The sequence below is a fragment of the Saccoglossus kowalevskii genome, chromosome 16 (assembly GCF_978046115.1).
Source record: "Saccoglossus kowalevskii chromosome 16, keSacKowa6.1, whole genome shotgun sequence".
In the NCBI taxonomy this organism is placed as follows: domain Eukaryota; kingdom Metazoa; phylum Hemichordata; class Enteropneusta; family Harrimaniidae; genus Saccoglossus; species Saccoglossus kowalevskii.
Genome location: NC_140656.1, coordinates 32,737,247 through 32,750,485, shown reverse-complemented (window position 1 = coordinate 32,750,485; position 13,239 = coordinate 32,737,247).

Genomic DNA, 13,239 nt, shown 5'->3' with positions numbered 1-13,239 from the left:
ATTATCAACAATCAGGGCAAGTTTGTTTATAATATTTTGAATGTTAACGAACAAACAGACAATTTATTATTTATATGTATTTTAATGTATTGGATCAAAACTTCTAGGGATGTATTTGGGTAACACCAAAACTTTTTCAGATAGTAACTAAAATGGATTTTTGGGCGCATTTTGCTACTGTGAGATCCTACAGAGGTTGTGAACTTGTAATCAACAATTTGCTTTTATAACAGTTATTTTATCGCTTATATAGTTTTTCCCAACCCCTGATATTGGCTACTCACTCTGAAGATCCTTTATAATAAATCAACACCGATCTAGTCACCTCATTTTCAAGTTACATTTTTGCCATTGTACAAACTTGAAAAGGGGGCAATTTACGACGTCTTAACGGTTATGAACAAAACTCGTCATCCAAAAAAACCTGACACTGTGTGGCGTGATCTAATGTCCTTGCCTTCAGATATTAAGAACGTTCGTTTATTGGCGCCCTCTGTCGTTTCATTTCTCGCATTTCTAAAAATCTTTTACAGCCTGGTTTGCCGGTTTCTCCGGTGGTTCATTATTCTATCCCGTCAACACTCAAGTAAATTTACTCTCGTTAAGTATTTTCCTTGTTGTCATTATCACTGCAAATATTGTTATCACTATCTCCCGGCGAAATAAACAGGAAGGAAGCTCAGTTGGAAATGTTCAAAACTCGCATCGAAAGGTTTGAGCACATTCGAGTCGCAAATCACGCTCACTGATTCAATGGAAATGCAAAGTTACAAGAGAACTTGAATTCACACTATTATTTTGAATTGGTTGGTTGTTATACTTTTCTCGAACTTCGTTGTTCGGTTTAATCTTGCTGTTGCCTCTATGTGTCTCGCACACCTCATATTGCTAACATTAAACAAAAACCACTCTAGCGCAATGAATTATGGCGAAAAAGAAGCAACGAACGCAGATAGATATCCAAATGTCTTCTCTAGTATGGCTGAAGCTACTGAACTGAAATTTGCTGTGTATGTACTCTGCAACACTATAAACATATTTACCAGACTTGTGATTTGCCAACAATTATGCAAAAAGGGTGCGAAAGAAAATGTTAATCAAAGATTGTCAGGTCATGTGACTTGTGTGCCTAAAGAACATTTTTAGTTCCCGTTCGAACGAAGTTCGAAAACGGGGACTTATAATTTGTCTTCGTCCGTCCGTGCGTCCGTCTGTCCGGAGTCATATTTCAGAATCATTTGGACCGATTCCGTTCATTCTTTGCATGTGCCTAGTACTTTGTGTGAGACATATGCACATGCAGTGGTTTAGCGATTCGATCGAAAATGGCCGACTGGTGCGTCCGTCCGTCCGGAGTCATATCTCAGAATCCCTTGGACCGATTTCGTTCATTCTTAGCATGTGTCTAGTACTTTATGTGGGACATATGTATGCACATGCAGTGGTTTAGCGATTCGATCGAAAATGGCCGACTGGTGCGTCCGTCCGTCCGGAGTCATATCTCAGAATCCCTTGGACCGATTCCGTCCATTCTTTGCATGTGACTAGTACTTTATGTGGGACATATGCACATGCAGTGGTTCAGCGATTCGATTCAAAATGGCCGACTGGCCGACTGACGTGTTAGGATACATGCCCTCCTACCTTCCGTCTGTCCGTCCGGAGTCATATTTCAGAATCCTTTGGACCGATTTTGATTCATGTTAGGATACATGTCCATGACAATTTCTTTCGCAACAATACAATTACAAAGAGTTGCAATTGCTGTATCCCCTATATCTGAATCTCAAATTCGGTCATTACACATGTTAAGATTTATTGTAGGGCACCAATGTGCTGTTGTCTTGGCAAGTCTATGTGACTGTGACCTGTGTAACCCCACGTGACTTCCATGTACTTCATGTCATTATTGTATTATTAATACAATATACTGTGTTATATAGCGTATACTGTGTTAAAATGATTCGATTATCAAAGTGTTCCCTTGCCCCGCACCAGTCCCACTTAGTGATATATTTTCACTCCAAAGAACCCCCTACCTGTTGACGGGAAATACGCTACCTGTCCTCACCTATCAACAAACAGGGCAACACTTTACAACATTACAGTTATTCATATATTAACGACCGTTTATGATCATCTGATATTTTAGTCACACACTACTGGTTTTCTATGCCTCATATAGCATCATGTCCTTATCTGTAACAGTGCTGTAATATTGCATATCAGTGGGGTCACATGACCATATAAGATATGTTCTTCATATCTCTTGTCAAATACCTTCATTATAGCACTGATTGCATGGCCATATCTGTAACAGTGCTTCAGTTTTGAGATATTACAGTTATGTATAATAATGAGATATATTTCAGTCACGTATGTTGTTCATTGGAGCACTGTTTGTAAGTTGATCAGTTCTGCAAAAGTCATGGATCTTTACCAGCATGCTAAATTTTAAGGCAGTACGCCCAACTGTTCTCAACAAAATTGATTTAGAACAACGGCATATATGAAAAACAGCAAATTACAAAATAGTTTCACGCATGCGACTCGAAACTCAAATAAGCAGTGTAGACAAAAATAAGGTTAAACCTATAGGGCTCGAAATATATAAATATGTGACAGCTAAAGTAACATGATCACTAAGAATTGTATTCGTTATATCGATAGAGCATGTGCATATAAAGTACGAGAAAAATAGCACAGAATTATTTGTCTTAAATTCAAGATGGATGCCAACCACGTGACCACTATACCATAAGACTTTATTAGAATGCCAACACTTTCACAGCGTTCAAATGGCGCTGAGGGAAAAGGACAGCGGAATATTAAATTTGTAAAGTACATCGGTTTTTTTTTGGGGGGGGGTCAATTCAAGTTGTGGCCCGGCAATAATTTGTTTGGAATGTCGATCGTCGTTGGTTTGTCCACACTGAGTTTAGAACGGCGTCGGTGCTGACGTCTGTCATTCAACACAATCAGCCGTAACAGAACAAACATTGACCGTAATTCATTGGAATCATGTTCAGTAATTTGAGGGCCGAAAACGCAAATAATTAAACAAATATAAATATATATAGAACAGAACTAGAGTTGTCCCAGTGAAACAGTAAATTTCAGCTATCTATTTCTCACCTTGAAATGAAAAATAAGTACATAAAAAGAGCATCGAAGAGCATCGGGTAATATACTAATAGCCATTCTTACCAATCGCTAGCTTTATTTTATTTGAACTTGTTTTTCCGGTATTTGTTGGCAACTTCATTGCTAAAATGGTTGAAAATGTGGGTGTGGTTCTCTCGCATCATGATGTTGTAACAAACCGTATTGAAAGGTTGTCGAACTACCAAACCACCGGTGTCAATTTACATAGTTTTTTTTGGCTTCATGTTTATTTAGTAGAGAAACATCAGCATATTTGACAAAGAGGATTTGGCCTCAGTTCAAAAAGAAAAAAATAGGTTATTTTAAGCCCCATTGTTGACAAGGTCGAGCGATATTGAATGTCTCAACGTAGTTTTGAAGGCCTATAACGGCGTCTTGTAGAGAAGAAAATTTCTGAAAAACTCAGGTTTTACAGATTGTACCTTTTTCAATGCTGAATTTAAAGGAAAACTATGTAACATGAATACAACAGTCAGAACCGTATATTTTTTATGTGTACATTGACTGATGACTAGCAGAACAGACTAGTCTATCAACTACGTACTAGGGAAGAAATTGTTGGACGATTCGCACACTAAGACGTTTGGTTTCACCGTGAGGTTGTTTTGGAATTCAATTGTTCTTAAACTGTCACTGTAACGGTCATTAAATTCAAATAAAGTGTCATTAAAATCTCATTTGCATACGACGTTCCCACTGGATGTCTTGCTACTTCTATATCGGATTTGTTGATTTTGTGACGATAGCTTAAATTCCCTAATTTTAGCGAATATTTCTGTAATTTTCGACTTCTTGTTAAAAACGGCTAGCCTTTGATATTGTATCGGTGAAATTTGCTCATTTCGTGATGATACATTTAATTTTCTAATTTCTAGTATATAGTGAATCTAGTGAATCACGTGGTAACAGTTCATTAATTGTCAGGTATGCACAAACCCGATCGGGAGTTCTGACATTGATTTAAGATGGTATAATAGAAGTTCAGCTATGTATGTCAAACACGACAGAAAACACTTTAATTGTTTGAGGTTCCTGTGGGTAGTAAAAGTAGACGATGTGCTATTTGACGTTCAACGTTGCTTGGCCCATGACGAAACCCCAACCAACTGTGACACACGTATGCAGCTATTCTTAGTATAATATATGGTATTAATTTAAAGGCCTTTTAATTTTTTTTCACCGCGGTTTTGATATTTCCATCGCGGTTTAAATATTATCACCGTGGTGCAAATATTATTACCGCGGGGAAATTATTCTCACCGCGGTTTAAATAATTCCACCGAGGTGTAAATTAAAGTGAAATTGTCGGAAATTCGAAATGAAGCCGAAAAATACACTGTCAGGTGAAAATGTGAAAAATTCGAAAAACTGTGAATGGTCCTAACAAGCCACCGTAGTGATGTAGATATTAAACATTTCCAAACTTTTCGAACAAATGGAATAAAGATCACTTTCAAAGAAAAACAATAAACAATGTCACAGATTACACTTTAATAACGGATAAATGCTGCCAAAAAATTAAATAATTATTGCAACTAAGGAATTGTTCGGTATGACCTGCTGAAAACCTGTTTGCGGGACTCATAACTATATATATATGAAATTTGGGATAAATTTGCTTCTTGGTCTTTGTCCGTTCATCTTCGTCACCCATGTTCATTAATTCGGTCGATTTTTCGTTAATAAATGTCCAACTAATAACCAATGTGGTACAAATTAATGAAATCATTGCTATCAATGATATCTGATGTAAAATAATGATTGTCGATGATCTTGAGTCAGCATTTCACAGCTTTTTAACAGGTCGTTGACCTCGTTGACTGCTTACGTCGAAAATGTGTTTGTCTGGTGGGCCATTGATTTAGTCCTCCATATAGTAGTACGAATTAATAAAATTGTTTATGTATTGATTTATTAAAAAATTAAAATTAAGAAATCGAGTGAATTGTGAAAATTAAAAGGGTACCAATCCAAATTCTATGTTTAATTGCATTGTAATTTAATTGAGTTTAATTACACTTCAATTAAAACGCAATCATATACGCGTTTTAATCGTGTTAATATTATTAACTATAAAAAGTTAATTCAACTATATTAAAAGTTAATTCATCTATAATATTAAAAGTTAATTCAGCCATACTAAAAGTTAATTCAGCCATATTAAGCGTTAATTCAACAACGGTAAGACGTGTGTGTTATAACTCGAAGATAAAATATCATCCACACGACACAGTAACCTTTTTGTCAAGTCAAGTCAAGGTTATATTTGTTTTTGTACTTCATAATATAATAATAAAACTACATAAGAAAAATAGCCAGTGCTATCAAAATTGGCACACATCTTCACTGTGCGATTCTCAAGACCTTTACACAGTTTGAGTATATATATGTTTTGTTATATAACTACAGGAACAAATAGCCTTGGTTTTAAGGCATAGCAGACGTGTTCCACATGTAACTCAAAACACCTGGCAGCATTTACGGCACAAAAATGGTGGGGGTTACATTACTGAACATACATAAACACGAAAGGTAACACAAAAAAGAGCATCAAACTCGGCATACAGATTCCCTATGTAACCCATATGGCATGACAATTTTAGGTAGACAAGGTCAAAGATCAAATGTCACCATATAGCTCACAGGATATGTGTATGTAAATTGAACTCAATGTTTTTAATTCGAGTCTCTAATATTTGGGTGGAGTACACCCCTATATCTCGAGACCATTTAAAAATCATAGACCAGTGAATTGGTTTGAAGTGTTGTAAGTGGGCCTTATATGTGGGTCTAACTGAACATTTGTGTGTTAGCATGGCAATCAACTGAAGTCGTAGAGACAACCAATCAGTGATGTACCGACTACATAATCACATAAAGATTCACAAGCCTTCATAGAAAGTATCCGTATTTATAAACTCGTAAACAATCTACTGAAGGAGGTTTTAAAGGTTACAAAAGAAAATAACAGATAAAAAATAATCAAATTACAATAGCTAATAATTTAAAGGACAGCCAAAAACAGACTAAAATAAAGTTAGTAACGGAAAAATATAATAAAATAAAGTAACATAAAATGAAACACCCACAGAAAACTATAAACTGAATAAAAAAACGAAAACTCAATGAATATATAAAAAAAGTCAATGACTAAGTAGGTGCTGCTGCCTAATAACAAAGCTGTATTTCAGATATTGAGCCAGAGGAATTGTTAAGGTATTATTTGACATTTTTTTATGAATTTATTTTCAGGTGTCAGATTTGTAAAGTCATGGATAATCTTTTCAGCTTCTTTGTATAAAATGACCCTCTCTTTACTATATACTGGGCATATTATGAGGAAGTGATGTTCATCTTCAATATCATTTTATGGCGTTGAATCCATGCCAAAATTAATGATGGCATTTTACAAGACATCATTCCATTCCACAACCCGACATTCGACTATTCGTAATGCCATTCTGCTATACATAGTGCCATTTTACATTAATCATTCCATTATACAACCCAACATTCGTAATGCCATTCTGCTATACACAGTGCCATTCTACATGAATCATTCCATTTCACAACCCAACATTCGTAATGCCATTCTGCTATACACAGTGCCATTCTACATGAATCATTTCATTCCACAACCCAAGACTCGACTATGCGTAATGCTATTCTGCTATACACAGTGCCATTTTACATGACATCATTTCATTCCATTCCACAACCCAACATTCGACTATGCGTAATGCCATTCTGCTATACACAGTGCCATTTTACATGAATCATTCCATTGCACAACTCAATATTAGACTATTCGTTATGCCATTCTGCTATACACAGTGCATTCACATGACATCATTTCATTCCTGAAGTCAACATTCGAATATTTCTGATGCCATTCTGCTATAAATAGTGTCTTTTTACACTGTACCTTTCAATCACACAGAGTACAACGTGAAATGTCATTCGACAATGCGTATAGCCATTTTGCATGTTTGCATTTAGCTTGTAACCATTTTGCTAGAGCGACCTCTAGTGGCTAAAAATATAGATTTTTTCACGCGCTACTTTTAACGCCATGTCGTCGTTGTCACAATTGATGAGAAATTAAAAGAAGAGTTTACAACTGAGTGGAAAAATGAAATAAATAATGACAATAGGAAAAAATCAAATTCTAAAAATAAACTAAGAACCTACAAACTTTTTAAAACCAAAATAGAACAAGAAAACTACTTAACAATTATGAAAAACAGTGAACTTCGCAAATCCTTAACAAAATTTAGACTTGGCAACCACTGTCTGAAAATTGAAACAGGCCGGCATACAGGATTGGATTTTAAAGACAGAGTCTGCAATATGTGCGACAATGACCATGTTGAAGATGAACAACATTTTGTCATAAATTGTCCTCATTACAATGAAATAAGATTAAAACTTTACATTGTAGCTAATAAACGTATACCAAATTTTGACAAATTTAGTAATGAAAATAAATTCATATCATTACTAAGTGACGAGAAAATGTCTATTCCTTTAGCGCAATATTTAAAAAACTGTTTTAATACAAGACAGCAGCACCTACATAAACTAAGCCAGTAATACATTCCTTGTATTCAAATTATTATCTTTTTTTTTTTTTTTTTATGCCTTTTTGTTCCCTTACTCTTTATGTGGTTATTTTTCTTTTACTAATATCTGATTTGTAACCCTTTTCATCCCCTCCGGGGGATGTTGTGTGTTAATAAATAAATATAGATATGGTAAATATAGGTTGTCTGCTTTGGCCTTTGAATCCTAAATCGTGAAAATGAATAGTCAAGATCAGGCTACGAGTGGTAGGTCAATCAATAGAGCAAGACGGTACTTAAGTATCGCTGCACAGTTGTTGAATAACGCGTCGCCATCGTCATCCCCGGGGCCTGAGTCTGTAGACGAGTCGAGATCCGATGCTGGAACTTCGTCCAGTTTAACCCCGCCATCAGTGATGACGTCAGCGTTTCCAAGAGGATCGGCCGACAGTGAGTTCAGGCAATTATTCTCCGTGGGAAGAAATCAAAGTGCACGAGGAGCGCAGTTTGGGAAAAAAAAGAAACTCCGCTCTGGGTCATACATGGCTGATTTTGTCTACCCAACATCGTGGACACACAAGTTCTGCGTGTTAGCTGATCAAAATGCGAAGTCGGTTCCAAATAGTGCAGTTAAAGACGAACTGCGCATGGCAGGACTAGGAGATAAGAAAGTTGTTTTCACCGATAAAAATGGTTGTTTCAACCATATTCGTGAAACCCTTTATACAGCATTCCCGAAATTAGAACAAGGTGGTGGATTTACTATATGCCGGGCGGCGCATAACAAAGCAACAAAAAATCTTGTTCCAATCGAAATGACGGCAGAGGGTTACACCATCCCTTATTTGCGGGACAGAAGTCCACTTCGTCAAGCTATAGGCTATATTGTGCCAATGCAGAGGGACTTGGAACTCACACCAGTCAAGGTACAGTTACTGTATTATTAATTATTCTATGTAACCATGTATTTTTTACCTTCACTTTGGTTAAACCCAGCTGAAAAAAAATTGCCTTACTGTAAAACTTTGGTATGAATGACCTTTTTATTTATAAAGACACATATTATCATATTTGGCCATGGCCACCTTTCCCAAAAAGTGTCGCGATATTTTTTGCCATACTTCCTGGTTTTCTTAGTATAAGTGCATGTGTGGTGTGCCCACTAAGTATAAGAAACACCATGATGATGAGATAGCATGGGTTTACAATATAAACCCAACAGTTTTTGTCAGAGCCTTGTAAATTGCCGTTGTCGTCTGTTGTCCGTCCATCGTCCGTCAACAATTACATTTTCATCTTCTTCTCCAAAACTGCAACTACAAATGGTTTTACATTTGATTTGCAAGTACCTTGGGTGGTTCTTTCTCAGATTTGTTCCTTTTTTTTGTCAATATCTTGAATTTTGTGTTTTTAGTGAATATTTCGGGTCATTTTTGATCAAAACTGATATTTTCGACTTCTTCTCCAGAACCACAACTCAGAATGGTTTCAAATTTGATATGCAAGTACCTTGGGTGGTTCTCTCTCCAATTTGTTCATTTCGTGTTAATATCTCAATTTTTGTCTTTGTTTTATTTCATTGACAATTAGACAGTTGAGCTATTTGGAGCGTGAGGTCGCTTGTTTACCTGAAGGTCTACGCAAACAAATGTTGAACATTTTGTATTTGATTCGAGTAAGCAATTTTAGTCCATTTTTTAGAGGGCACACTGTATAAATAAAAAATAATATCATTTATTGTGTACGTTTAAAACTCAATATAGAAAAATAGTCCTGCAATGGGAGCATACAAGTGCCAGTAACCCCCCCCCCCCCCCCCATGACTCCTATCAAGTCATGCACATGGCCTGACACCTATCGGATCGCTCATGAAAAATATATTACATAGAAACCAATGCAAAAATTGCAAGAAGCCGGTAAAGATGGTAACTTTTGGACTCCCACAGCTTACTTTGGCTGGTGACCCCGTATTTTTTTTTTCATTTTTAGTATTCTAGTAACTCTCATTCACGAAAGTATGAACTATTTGACATATAATTAACAATTCGCTTGAACCTCCTTAAAGTGTTTTTTTTTTGGTATTAATGGTAATTTTTGGTCCAAAAATGTGTGCCCTATATACCGATAACTCTGAAATGCTTTGACCATTTCTTCCATACTCATTCTTTGCATAAATATCATGTACTAAGGCTAATATATGCAATTACTTTTATTTTTCTGATCCTTTTACAGGTTATATCGTCTGTAAAATTTAGTTTAAATGGCCATAAGCCGAGTTTGGTGATCAATTTTTCATATTTTTGTTATGGCTCGGCTGTTAGCTTATATTGTACTATTGACGTCCTTATGAACTTTGGCTGGTTACAAAAAATCCTGCAGTACGTGTTTGTCATGGGAAACATCTTTTTTGTTCGAACAGAAATTGCTGAATAACTGTAGTAATTTAGTGTGTACTGACTTTAGTTTTGTTTCACTTCGCCGATCACCTCATATAGTTCATGTTGATCTAAATAGACTTTACTTAATATCGAAGCCAAATAAAGTAATGTATACAGTGAAAATACTATTTTCGCTGTGGAACACAATTTACTATCACAGTTACAGGGTCGCCGGATTTGAGCATTGTTGGTTTGACCACTGGGTGGCACTACAACCTTTTTTTTCAGTTTCCGATTTGAGACAAGATGGTCGCAAATACGTGAATTGGTGCAAATCAATATGTTTGCCATGGCTGTGCGGAGAAACATGTACAGCAAATTTGTTTGTACCCCGCCATAGTTCATAAGGATGTCATTAGTTCAATATAGATTAACCCAACCATAACAAAAATACACCAAACTCCGCTTATGGCATTTTAATTAAATCCTTTGACATATGAACTAATTTTGACTATGTTATATTAAGTTGAAAGGAGTCTGATATATTAAAAGTCAAAAATAATTAATTGGATGGCTTCTCAATATAATCCAATTTTGTAATACTGTAGTCTTTGAATCAGTGTTCCAAAAATTCAGCATGTGAATTGATGGTTTATTTGTTTATTTATTTCGATATCCTATTGGAACCAGTTTCATTAACAGGTTTCATAAATTTTTTACAAAACACGACATCAAATAAGGCGAATGTTTCCAGTAACCTTACTAAAATCAGAAAGTTTATTTTATGCAAATTAAAGGAAAGGTAAACCCAGCAAATATATTGGGCTACACATAACGGGGAATAAACATTACAGCCGACGCAGAAAATAAGTGGTCAAGAACACCGCAATGTCCCTATCAACTTCCCTGGGAATATTGCAACATACATAGGAACATCACTGGCGCCGTTGTTTTGTCTGCTTACAAAGTAACCACCGCAGTCAACCATTCCATTTCCGGGGAGGGGAGCAATTTTGATAAGACAGATACACTTTCATAAACGATCGTGTAGATATAATTTATGTGTCATTATAACCTGAAATAAGTGTCCACGTAATTTTCTATTATAATGTGAATTATTTTTTTGAGTCCAATAAGTTTATCCATATGAGAACACATAATACAGAGATAGATGGATTGTACGACTCAACGGAACATCGCCATGGAAATCAACCTTCCCACAAAGCACGGTCGACAAAGTGATTCAAATGTACCGACGAACATAGCTGTGGGTCCATAGCTCTACTTAGTACTCGTGTCGACAAAATATTCTCTTTAGCTTGGTGATAGTTCTGTATAATTTTTAAACAAGCATGACTCGTTTGTGGCGTGTTTTTGCCGTTTATATGATTCCCACCCTATGGTTAAAATGGCCGTGTCTAGGACAGAGTGTTAGTTAGTAAAATGTAACAAAGTCAAAACAACGACGCCGGTGATGTTCCTATGTGTGTTGCAATATTCCCAGGGAAGTTGATAGGGACATTGCAGTGTTCTTGACCACTTATTTTCTGCGTCGACTGTAAAATGCAGTTTACAGATTTATAATATCATTTTTCGTTCTCAAGATATTTCATTTTTAAAGTCTGGGTATGGTTGCTGAAATTTTCAGTATGAGGGCGCTATTTATATTCACATATTTTTAAAAGGCGGCCATATTATGACATCACAGGCACTGATCAAAAAATTGAAAATTATGATTTCATCAATAACTGTTCATATTAGCTTAATTCATTAACTATTTTCAGAGTGAATAGTATTTAACAATATAAATGTAATTAAGCAAGCAAATATGTTACCATAGCAACGGGATTGTGTCAAATAATTTTCAAACATTTTAAGTAATTTCTTCAATCTTTCTAAAATTTGCCACATTTATGCACAAAAAGTTTCTAAATAAGTTAGATAGAACATCGTCAGCCTTGGTTTATGATTTTTTTCTTTTAACATTTATTCAACTCTGCACAAATCATGTTTTTCTCGTTTTGAATTTTTGTCAATATTCGCACTGTTGTTGCCATGACAACCATGCTACCAATGAAAGTATATTGGTATCCATCCACTTGAACCATATATGAAATTTTGAAGAAATTGAATAAGTATATCAAGCGTTATTTAATATGAAAACATTATTCTCATTTTCCATATCAGGGTATATGACATCATAATATGGCTGCCTTTAAAAAATATATAAATAAAAATAGTGCCCTCATACCTAAAATGGCAGCCCCCATACCCCAGATCTAAAATGAAATATCTTGAGAACGAAAAATGATAACATAATTCTGTAAATGGCATTTGTTTCAAGATTTGCTCTCCTTTATGTGTAGCTTGACATATTTGCTGGGTTTACTTTTCCTTTAACTGCAAAAATTTCATTTTTATGTAAGTGAGTTAGCTTTGGTCACATTTAGCAGCCACAATTATTCTGTGTTCAAAAATCTCTTCATACTATTTTCTAAAATGACCAATAGTTGATCGTTAAAGGGCCATTAAGGTGAGTTTGGTGAGCAATTTTTCGTATTTTTGTTATGGTTCGGCTGCTATCTTATATTATACTAGTGACGTCCTTATGAGATTTGGCCGGTTACAAATAAATCCTGCTGTACGTGTTTTTCAGTACAGCCACGGGAAAATTCTTTTTTGTTCGAACAACAATTTACCGTATAACTGTAGTTATTTGGCATGCACTGACTTTAGTTCTGTGTCCCTTCCAGGGTTCTCCCCAGAAAAAAAGCATAACAAAAGAATATGTTAATCACCCCTATTGTTATCATTGTTATGGTAATTTGGTTCCATTGCTTCTCCAAAATTGAGGTGCTGTGGGCCACGGCGCTATAATGTCCTGCGGAGAACCCTGGTCCCTCCACCGATCACAATATATAATTCCTGCTGATCAATCTAGGATTTACTTAAAAGGAAGCCAAATAGCGTAATGTATAGAGTAAAAATGCTATTTTTGTCTTCAAACAGAATAATTAACATCACAGTTATAGGGGCGCAGGATTTGAGCGTTGATAGTTGAACAGTGGGTGGCGCTATAATCATTTATTTCCGATTTGAATCAAGATGGCAGACAAACCCCAAATCAGTCCGTG